The following is a 12,557-nucleotide window of genomic DNA, read 5'->3' on the forward strand; positions in this document are numbered from 1 at the left end:
GATATGTCCAGCGGCCTGATCGTAGTCAAGAAGGAAAAAACTGCCCTTCATCTTCCTCTTAAGAACTCTCACATTGAACTCACTGTGAAGACCCCAGGTTCTTAAAAGAGGAAGACCTCATAAGCCACTAATATGAGCCTGGAGAATCTCATAGACGAGGAGGTGTTTAAAATTTGCTTTCCTTTTCTCAAGCCGTAAGTGTCCGTGTGACATTAGTTTTTGATTCCAACTTGTTATTACTAACGTCATACTTATTTCAGGTTTCTGCCTGTGTTTCCCAGTCTGTAGTTAATCTAAGGTTCCGAGCTGAGGAGGTTGAGCGAGTCTTGAAGGAGCGGGAGAAAGAGTGGAAGGAGACCAATGAAGATCTCCTCAAGAGGGTCGAGTTGTTGAGCAAAGAAAAGGCAGAGATAGAGGAAGAGCATGTTGCTGAGATGGAGAAGTTGATTGTGGAGGCAAAGTCCAGCGTTGCCATAGTTGTGTGGAAACCAAGATCAGGTTAGCTGAGGATGTCGCCATTGCAGGATCCTAGGATCTGATGGGGTGGCATGAAGCTTTGGCCAAGTTAACTGGTAAGCTTGTGAATACCAATTAGGATCCCAAAGGACAGTCGTCAAAGGTGTAACGACCCAAAAATCAAGGGCAAAAATTTCATTTTTAATATAGCTAAAACATTGATACCATTTATTTCAAACATTTCAAATCATCATTAAGTAAAACATTTATCAGAGTTCATCCCAAAATCATTCATTGCGGAAATCATAGGTGTGTGCACTGCGATCAATCCGAGCCCTTCTTTTCGAAATCGATGATACCTGAAACTAAAACTGTAAACCGTAAGCACAAAGCTTAGTGAGTTCCCCAGAGCATACCCCCACACAAACCACATAATCACATAATCTGTATTAGCTAGATAAGCTACATAACCACATAATCACATAATCCATATTAGCTATATAAGCTACATAAACCATATCAATCACATATCCATATCAATCACATAAGCCATGCATACAAACATATAAGGATACCGTGGGCTTCCCCCAGGGTCTAATACCTTCATGCCATGGGCTCCCCCATGGTCTTTACCTAGGAATGCCATGGGCTCCCCCACATGGTCTTATATCCACTTCCGCGGGATCCCCCCGGGGTCTTCCATGCAAGTATCACAAAGACAACTAGCATATCACACATCACATTAACAACCCGTGTACCACATACCGCATAAACAACTAGTATACTACATATCACATAAACAATGCATATAAACATATAAGGACGTCGTGGGCTCTCTCCACGGTCTTACACCTACATGCCATGGGCTCCCCCATGGTCTGATATCCTACTGCCGTGGGCTCCCCCCGGGGTCTTCATATATCTAGTCAATCAAATACTAGCACACTCACATATTCATCCATACCAGACATATTAGTAGTGAATCCACAATAAACACTACAACTAACTAAATGGGCCGAACTTTGTGCCTTAGACCCATTGGTATGGTGAGGATACTCGCCTTGCACTCTTGAAGTCCAGCTGATAGTCCTTTCGCTGCTAACTGGCTATTCCCGAACTGCTGCTCCTTCGGCACCCCGAACTATCAGTAACAAAATGACACTTAACCGCAAAATGTCCTCAAAGTCAAACTAGGTCAAAGTCAACGCTCCGAGTTAACTCAACTCGCCGAGTTGCTCCATCAACTCGTCGAGTTCTAAAACTCAGAATCCTAACATCGCGATCTAACTCGTCGAGTCAACCCCTGACTTACCGAGTTCCCTAGCTACTTATGGTCGCGATTTATCGAATTAACTCGTTGAATCATTCCTCTGACTCACTAAGTTCTACCGCGAACAAAATCAGGACAACTCACTTTAATTCGTCGAGTCCCTCTCTGGACTCGTCGAGTCCCTCAGTCTGTTTGGGCCATCTTAACAGATTAAGTCCCCACACTTCAGATCAAAACCCCAAACATCGTCTACATGCTGGAAATAACCTCTTAAGGGTAAAGTTTCCAAGTTTACCCACTCTTAATCCTTCTTAATGGGTTTAGCTCAAACCCTAGCTCCTTAAGACATAAATCTTTGTCCAAAATCCTTATCACTCTAAACCAAAGCAGGAGAACCAAGATTTAGGCCATAGACACCCAGTAAACACGTAAAGCCTCAACGTTTACCTCCATGCATGGCCCTTTGGGGCTTAAAAGTCCATAACAACATTCTTAGGGTTTGTATGGGACTCTAACGGCATAAAGTTTTCACCTTTATTCCTTCACAACCCTTAATGATGCTAGATCTGAAAGTACAATTGACTTGGGACATCCAAATCCCAAAAGATATCATTCTTGGACCAAAAACCCTTATAAAGTGACAAAGAAGAGATCTAAGAAACTACAAGGCAAGTTAGGAGTTTGATTACCAGAAAGTGATGAGAATGGAACGAAATCCTTGGATCTATAACCTTATCCTTGAACCTTGAAGCTGCTTCTTCTTCTTCTTCTTCTTCTAGGCTTCAAGAACACACAAATCCCTCAAGCTGGCTCACACACTCTTAAAATGCTCTAGGATTTCGTGGATTAGGGTTTAGGATTTGGAGGCTGAAAATGAGGCTGATGGGAGGAGAATAAGATGCTTAAATAGGGTACATAAGCCCAAATTTAGGGTTTCCTAAACCCAGACCAACTCGTTGAGTTGGTCCCCTAACTCGTCGAGTAGGTCCTCCTACCCGCGTTCCAAAACTAGCTCCTACTCGTCGAGTCATCCCTCCGACTCGACGAGTTGCCTTCTTGACTTGGGATTTTTCTTTCCTTTCTTGGTCCTCTGGATTCCGGGTGTTACAACTCTCCCCCACTTAAACTAGACTTTGTCCTCGATGTCCGCTACGGTTACCTATCCTGCAGCCCTTTCGCAACAATCCTATGCAATGCATAACTTCGTCTGCTCGGTCCAAGCCTCGAAAGGACCGCTTCTACTGGCCTTCTGTCCGGACTTCCTGAGTGAAATGAAAATCCTTGGAGGTAAAATCCTGAGAGCACTCCTCGTCACTAGAAATCCTGCGTACATTACTCTCACCACAACCGACAATCCTTCCGGTACTCCTTGAGTACTTGCACTTGACATCTAAGAGATTCAACCAATACCCTACACCGCCAACAACCTTCCAAGGTAACTATACATAAGGGACAAAATCCTCTCCTATCTCTATAAAGAATAAATCTTCCACCGTAGCTGCAATCCTGGCCACTCCTAGTGCCGGTCGTCATGTCATCACCCACTGAACGATTCCACTTACCACGTCCAAATGTTGAACGCTCAACTCAGCGTATAAATCAAATAATCCTTCGAGTAAAAGAGTCATCCCTGCAATGGTTAGAGTCGGACGAGAGCTACACATCAGAGTCATATCAACTATCCTGAGATTATTTAACCCAACTGCGAACAACTTAGCGTATACCCCGATGACGAGCAATTCTACACACGAATCCCAAGTCACTAAACCCACCTCGACTCCTCTTGCTACCACCTGCTGCTTTGTAGAGTCAGCCGAGACCTCTCTGATATCACCTTATTTGTCAACTGCTCGAAACATCAGACACCTCACTGATTGTTGGGCCAGAACACACACACAACATTCCCACATGACCTCCGAAGGATACCTCGTCTGAAAATAACTACCCTATCTATTCTGAAACTCATGGCTCCTTCAATCCATTTGATCCATTTGATCATGATAGGCTGACAACCTGTCGCCACTGAATCCAACGCAAAAAGGTGAATGTTACCAGAATAACTGTATTCTTACATCATACTCGGTCTCCTTCAACCTACCATTTCCTAATTCCAATAATGTTGTGACCTACTCACAACCTTGCGAACTGGCCCACCATGGCCTAAGTCATATGAATGAATCCGTGAATGGCACAGCTACCCTGCGGTCTTTCTCCACTTCCCGCACTATCTGACCACTTGTGAATGCTACGGCTCCCCCTACAGTCTTACAACACTCTCTACACTATCTGACTACTAGTGAATGTTACGGCTCCCCCGTAGTCTTACAACACTTTCACCCCAATGACTACTAGTAAATGCTACGGCTCCCCCGTAGTCTTACAACACTTTCACCTTACTGACCATAAGTGAATGCTACGGCTCCCCCGTAGTCTTATAACACTCTCATCCTAACTGACCATTTGTGAATTACGGCTCCCCTGTAGTCTTACAACACCTTCACCCTAACTGACCATTAGTGAGTGCTACGACTTTCCCATAGTCTTACAACACTTTTGCCCTAACACAACCGTAGCCTGATGCCTTACCCCTAATCTATCAATTCGAAACGAATACAAAGTCGAGCACGCACTCGACCGAACACCCGAACTGGACTCAATTCATGACTAGAGCCCCGACCTGCTTTCCTAAATTCTGCTATCCAGCCCCCAAGAAGACGCAATTCACATGCTGGGGAGTTTTACCGAACTCCAAACTCACACAACCCTCAAACCAAATAGCCACTTGGGCTGCCATTTTCCTCAATGGGGATGAGAAATTCATCCCGGTCTCATACCTGCCCCTGTCCTGAATACCCGCACAATTCTCCCCCACTTATATTCAACTAAGTCTTCACAGTACATGAGATTTGAAGGATTCCCAATCCTTTTTACTCTTTAATAACCAAACTGTTTACAACATGTTGCTTACCCGTGCTAGTGTTCTATCACTGGCCCAAATCCCAACCACGCAACTCCTAAAGAACATATGAACATTTTCCGAATCCTAGCGAATCTAATAATCTCAGACGCCTTGAAATGATGCCACACTTATATCTTGAATTCCAAATAATCGATGCCCAGACCAAAGCCTCCGCAGTAGACCACTTCCCTTGGCGCTTCCAAAAGTCGACCCAAGCATAATGGCTGAGTTACCAATCCTGACCGTAGACCTTCCGCATCACGTCTCTGAACTGATCTCGACCATAGACCCAAATAACATTGAAAGTATATCAGAATCCCTCAAACCAAGGCTCTAATACCAACTTGTAACGACCCAAAAATTGAGGGTAAAAATTTCATTTTTAATATAGCTAAAACATTAATACCATTTATTTCAAACATTTCAAATTATCATTAAGTAAAACATTTATCAGTGTTCATCCCAAAATCGTTCATTGCGGAAATCATAGGTGTGTGCACTACGATCAATCCGAGCCCTTCTTTTCGAAATCGATGATACCTGAAACCAAAATTGTAAACCGTAAGCACAAAGCTTAGTGAGTTCCCCAGAGCATACCCCCACACAAACCACATAATCACATAATCCATATTAGCTAGATAAGCTACATAACCACATAATCATATAATCCATATTAGCTATATAAGCTACATAAACCATATCAATCACATATCCATATCAATCACATAAGGCATGCATACAAACATATAAGGATACCGTGGGCTTCCCCCAGGGTCTTATACCTTCATGCCATGGGCTCCCCATGGTCTTTACCTAGGAATTCCATGGGCTCCCAAAATTCTCTAGGATTTCGTGGATTAGGGTTTAGGATCTGGAGGCTAAAAATGAGGTTGATGGGAGGAGAATAAGATGCTTAAATAGGGTACATAAGCCTGAATTTAGGGTTTTTCAAACCCATACCAAATCGTCGAGTTGGTCCCCCAACTCGTCGAGTAGGTCCTCCTACCCGCGTCCCAAAACTAGCTCCTACTCGTCGAGTCATCCGTCCGACTCGACGAGTTGCCTTATTGACTTGGGGTTTTTCTTTTCTTTCTTGGTCCTATGGATTCTGGGTATTACAAAAGGTGGACGGGGTGGAGAAGGTCACAGGCGATGATAACCAGTTAACGATTTAGGCCTGTAAAAATTTAGCTTTAACGATTTTATGGTTTTCTTGGTAAAGTAAGACAATATTAATGTTTCCTTTTTTTGTGGGGTTGGTGGTCAATCCCTTAATGCTATGGGCTGTTATAATATTTCTTTGCGTGCTTGATTGTGAGGTTGTAGTAGTAGGATTTTCAAGGATTTTTACAATCAGGATCCTAAGTCGTGAAGGATTTACAAGAACTCTCAGTATCCTAATAACCTGAAAACAGGTAGTAGCCCATTTAGGATACCAAAATAGTTGAGATCTATTTAGGATAAATCTTTGATAATAAATACCAGTAAGAATAAGGATAGATAGAACCATATTATCTTTGGACATTGTGACCTTTGAGACCAACTTTCAGGAGAAGCATAAAGTTACAATTCTTTTTGCTCCTAGGGTTCGTTTATGTAAGGATCCCTAGCCGTCAAGTAGGATCCTTGGTCAATTTTGATTTGGCGAACTTTAAGGAGTCGAAGCAACTGAGTTAGAAGCAACAGATTCAGAGTTCAAGGAGTCATTGGTTTGTTTAATAGTGTTCTCTTTGTTCTCATCTTCTGCTACTTTACCTGCACAAGAAGTAGAAGCATCAGAAACATTCACCTTAATAACCTCTGTTGGCCCAGATGGTTCAGTCTTAACGGAAGCTGGGATAGGGGTTTGGCCATACTAAGCATAAATTTTTTCCTCATTTATCTCAAGGGGTGTGGTATAGTTGTCATTTAAAGGAGGTGGAACACTATGATACCCTAGACCATTGTTTTGATTATCTTTTAATTTTAGTTGTTTTTCTATCATCGATGCAACTACCTCACTTGACACATCAAATTTATTAAACGTGAATTCACAATCAATATCTTTAGCTTTCAATGCATCAAGTTCGACAATTAATTCGGCAAGTTGTCTCTTAACATATGTATAATTTTCACAATTGTTGTTCTATTCCTCTTGAAGAGTTCTAAAGTTATTTGTTTTGGCCTCTAGTTGAGCTTTTAGGGGTTTTTGACCTTTCCTTAGGGTATAGCCTTCATATTTGAGGTCCTCATTTTCCCTTTTTAGCAAATCATTTTGTTCACGAAGAAATTTAATTGTAGCTTCACAAGATTTAGAACATGAAACTTCATTGACCGGGATGTTTGAGGAACTCATTGTTTTAAAAAATTGCCCTTTGACTTAAAACCTCAAAATTCTACCTTAAAAATTCAAACTTAAAAGTCAAACTGTAATGCCCGTGTTTCTAGGCCATGCATTAATATTGACATAATAGTCTAGGTTAACCTTTGTAACTCATTTTGAAGAAATGAAAAGGAATTATGTGAATATGATGTGAATTATGTGTTTTATGCTTAATTATTAAGATTTAATTAATTAAGAATAAAAATGAGCGTCGAAAATAAATATTAGATAAAGTCGATACCTATTAAGAAATATGTAGTGGTCGTGACAAGGATTCCAGATATATAAAGAATATCGAAATCCGAGTTATAACGAAGAAGTTATGACCTGTCGAAGTTCCGCGACAAAATTGACACGGTGCCGAATGACGTAAAAAGTGAGTTTTTGATAAACTAATTTTTAGCCTTAGTGATCTAAATGAAAGTCGTAGTGTTCGTTAAACCGAGAGTATGTATAAAAAGAACGTCCAAATCTGACTTCGTATGAGGAAGTTATGATTTTTCTAAGTTTCAGCTTAGTAGTAGACAGCTAAAAACTCGAATTTAAGATCGACTGATTTTTCGCCGACACAACCTAAACGAGAATTGAAGGTCTAGTCAATAGTAGTACAACGGTAAAAAGACAGACGAAACCGGACGTCGGATGAAGAAGTTATGAATTTTTAACGGATTTCCTGTCCCGGTCTGTTAAAAATAATAATATTAAAATTAAAGTCAAAATTAGCCGACGAAGTCCATACGAAAGTTGTAGAGCATAATTTTACCTACGCGTGCATATAAATAACGTCAAAAACGGAGCCCGTATGCGAAAGTTATGGATTTTAGAAGTTTTGGCACAAAAATCAAGAAAAAACACGAAATCCGAGGAATTTCGCATGGACAGACTTCGGCCACGTCACCCGGATTCTCGCATGCATGCCACGTGCTCGTTGCTGATTAGACCGAAGGGAGGTTCAACCAAAGCACGACGCGTGCCCGGTGACTCCTCGCATCCGAAGTCGCCTTACCTCACACCGACACGTGTCGCACCAGCTGTCCGAGCTTCGCAGGCGCCACCTCCCACCCCTCAAACCCTAGACCTCGGTCCAATAAGAAGTAGACACATGGAGCCTCGCATGCGATCCGCGTGTTTCCTTATCCGCCACCTCAGTCCGAAGCGTCCCCAATAAATAGAGGGGTGCGAGACCTCCCGGGGATAATTTAGAAAATTGTCATTTACACCCCTAAACCCATATTTCTTCCATTCCAACTTCCCCAAAGCTCCGGTATTATACCAAACACCCAAAACACGTCCTGAAGTGCCCAAGAAATTTATCTTTTCGGTTTTGAAGCCCAACCCTCGCAGAGCCAGGTTTCTCAATAAAACTCCCGGTTTTATTAGAAACGATCGTTTTAGGAAACGAAGTGCTGCCCGATTATCATTAAATCAAGTGAGTGTGTAGTCACCTTCATCTTACACCTAGATATGAAGTATTTTCTATAAAATACGTGCTATGTGTAATTATATTAATTGTTTAATTGAGGTGACTGTTGAATAGATGTTTTATACAAGTTTTAAACTGTATATGTATTTTATCTACAAATATGTTGGGTAAAACAAGGATATACGAAATAGCCGATGTGTGTTAAAATAATGAAAGGCCTCGACGTTATTGTGATCCAATCATCTAGCGGAGTATGGATGACGACCACATACTTTTCTAGACAGTCCAGTGGAACGCTGGCAGGCTCGCAACCTATAGGTGTTATTGAACTTGGGTGTTCAACTGCTGTACTCCATCCCCCACATGGTTGCCTTATTTGAGATAAATTGTTGGGAAACCCCCAAAGCAGTGTTGTCGCCCCGATGAAAATCCTTAGACTAGGTCCCTTGTGATAGATGTTTTAGGGACGTAAAGTGAGGATAACGGGAATGGGTAATCGGGTTATTGTTGTTTGATGAAATTAATAAATTTATTTATTGTGGGTTGAAAACCTTATATGCTCAACAGGCTCCCAAGCGTGACCCACTCAGCTTTTCATATTACAGGTAGTGGACCCTGAGCATAGTCGGATGATGATGAGAGATTTTTGGATTATAGGCCAGTAGTTGTAAATAACTGTTGTAAGGCTTATAATGTCTTGTTTATGCTTTTCATCTGTATCGGAACATGACATCCCGAGGTTTTGATATAAAAGGAAAATATATAATTTCTTAAAGAAAGGTTTTGATAAAATTTTATCATGTATTGTTTTGAGGACCAATTCCGCAATATCTTTAAAAAGGATTTCTCTGACGTTATTTTAAAAGCATAAATTAAATCGTTCTTTTCTGGCCGAGAAATTAGGGGATGTCACAGTTGGTATCAGAGCAGTAGTTTAAGCGAACTAGGAAATTTGTAGGATTTCTAGACTTAAACTTAGAATGCTAAGTGATGATTGTGAGATGAGTGTCTACCATATTTTAGACACAAGCACTAGTTATTTTAGGAAAGATGCCTAAAATGCTTTTATGTGCTAAATGTTATATGTTTTCCATATATGCCATTATTTGTTCGCATATATGGTCTGTTGCCGACCGGATCTGGAAACCTTATGTGTTTAGGATTCTAAACCTACGACTACGATATTAGAACTAGCATGTAAACGTTTTGGAGTGATAAGGAGAATTTAAAATACCTATCGAGGATAAAGATCTAAATTCGCCTTATTCGGTATATAGATTATAATGGCAAGAACTCACAGTGGAGTTGGATATGCAAATGGAAACAGGAATCAACAACCTCAACCCCATGTACTTGAGCAAGTACCGGTTGCGGGAACTGTACCTGAGCTAATGACGATGGCTGGGGTACAAGCAATGATGCAGATGATGTTGGATCGCCAAATGGAGGAGACAAGGCGATTACTACAACAGAATAAGGAAGAAACTAAGATACCTGTTGAACAACCCGAATTGAATGAAGGGCAATCAGTAGGAGGGAACTACAGTGGGACTTTTGGTCAAGCCAACCCACCGATAGTTAGACGAAACAACCAGGATGGAGGAGTTGATGGACGTGGATGCAAATACAAAGATTTCATGGCATCTAAACCACCGTGTCTATCTGGAAGCCCGACACCGGTGGAAGTCATGAGTTGGATCTCCGAAATGGAGACAATGTTTGAAAGTTGTGAGTGCAGCAACAAACAGAAGACCGCACTTGCAATTCCTCTGTTAAAATCTGGTGTATTGAGCTGGTGGAAGTTACTAGCTGATTCGATGCACAAGGGAGAAGCTAGCAAGATGTCTTGGGAAGACTTTGTGGTACAAGTGAAATTGCAATACTACTCTGAGCAGGATCTTCTGGAAATCAACAATGAGTACCAGAATTTGAAGAAGGGAAAGATGAGCGTTACTGAATACGCTGCTAGTTTTACGGAAAAAATGAATCTTGTTCCTTACTTAGTTCCGACTGAACTCTCCAAGGTCAACAAGTTTGCCCTCGGATTACCAGCGGACTTTGGTCCGATGATCAAGCAAGCAACCACTTTGAAAGCCACCATCTGGGCTGCTAAGAATGTTGAGACTCAGATCAGAGAGAATGGTCTGGAGAGGGCAGAAGTTGGCGAAAAGAGAAAGTTTGAAGAAACTTCAGGTTCCAACAAGAAAAGCCAATTTTCAAAGGCTAAGAAGTTTGGAGGAAGAGGAGGAGGCAAAGTGAAATGGTGTGAAAAGTGCAAGAAAAAGCACTCTGGGAAATGTAGTGAGGAGGTGACTTGCTACAAATGTGGAAAGACTGGGCATTATGCCAATGAGTGTCTGTCCAACAAGAGGGTATGCTTTGGATGTAACGAAGAAGGGCACGTTGTGAAAGACTGCCCGAAGAAGAAGGATGCATCAAAGACCAATCTTCCACCTAAGCCGAAGGCGAGAGCCATTCAGATGACACTTGAAGCTGCGAAAGAAGAAGCCGATGTCGCTTCAGGTACCTTTCTCGTAAACGAATTGCCTGCCCAAATTTTGTTTGATTCTAGAGCTAATTACTCCTTTATTTCACATGAATTTGGTAGAAAACTAGCTTTGCCTGTTGATAGACTAGTTAATGCTTTAATAGTCGAGGTTGCTAGTGGCAAGTTTATACCTGTTAGTCATCGTATGAAAAACATCCTCATTGACTTGAATGGGAATAAGTTCCACGAGGAATTATTACCTATCGAGTTAAATGGTTTCGACATAGTTGTAGGAATGGATTGGCTTAGCGCCAATGATGCTGAAATATTGTGTAGAAAGAAGATAGTGAAAGTAAAACCGCCAGGGAAGGAGTCGTTTATGGTGTATGGAGACAAACGCAGAGTAAACTCTGGAATCATTTCCTAATGAAAGCCAGAAAGTGTTTGCTTAAGGGATGTACATCATATCTAGCATTCGTGATCGATGCTAACAAGGAAAAGAAGGAGGTGCAGAATATTCCGGTGGTGTGTGATTATCCAGAAGTCTTTCCCGAAGATCTTCCCGGATTGCCCCCTGATTGACAAGTAGAATTCCGTATCGACTTGTTACCAGGTACGACGCCAACAGCAAAAGCACCGTACCGATTAGCACCAACAGAGATGAAAGAGCTTATGACACAACTTCAGGAGTTATTGGACAAAGGTTTTATTCGACCTAGTTCATCCCCCTGGGGAGCACCAGTGTTATTTGTAAAGAAAAAGGACGGGAGCATGAGACTGTGCATCGATTACAGAGAGCTGAATAAAGCGACAATAAAGAACAAGTACCCGTTGCCGAGGATTGATGACCTGTTCGATCATTTGCAAGGTTCGAGCTATTTTTCGAAGATCGATCTTAGGTCAGGATATCATCAGCTAAAGGTAAGAGAGCAGGATATTGAGAAGACTGCGTTCAGAACAAGATATGGACACTATGAGTTTTTGGTTATGTCGTTCGGACTAGCCAATGCTCCAGCAGCTTTCATGGATTTGATGAACAGGGTTTGTAAACCATACCTTGATAAATCCGTGATAGTGTTCATAGATGATATTTTGATTTATTCAAAAAGCAAGCAGGAGCATGACAAGCATCTACGTGAAGTGCTAGAAGTTTTGAAAAAGGAGAAGTTGTATGCAAAGTTCTCCAAATGTGAATTTTGGATTCAAGAAGTCCAATTTTTAGGTCATGTGGTTAACCAAGAAGGGATAATGGTTGACCCAGCAAAGATTGAAGCTGTGATGAAGTGGGAACAACCGAAAAGTCCTACGGAGATCCGAAGCTTTTTAGGATTAGCCGGATATTATCGAAGATTTATCCAAGGCTTTTCTTCGATCGCGACTCCATTAACAGCTTTGACCCACAAAGGAGCTACTTATACTTGGAATGAGAAGCATAAGTATGCTTTTGAGAAGTTAAAGAAGAAATTGTGTGAAGCACCGATTCTTTCGTTACCTGAAGGAGTTGATGACTTTGCAGTTTATAGTGATGCCTCTGGAGTTGGGTTAGGTTGTGTTCTGACCCAAAGGGATAAAGTGATAGCGTATGCATCGAGGCAATTA

The sequence above is a fragment of the Lactuca virosa genome, chromosome 6 (assembly GCF_052849685.1).
Source record: "Lactuca virosa cultivar CGN04683 chromosome 6, Lactuca_virosa_CGN04683_v6, whole genome shotgun sequence".
NCBI classification, from domain to species: domain Eukaryota; kingdom Viridiplantae; phylum Streptophyta; class Magnoliopsida; order Asterales; family Asteraceae; genus Lactuca; species Lactuca virosa.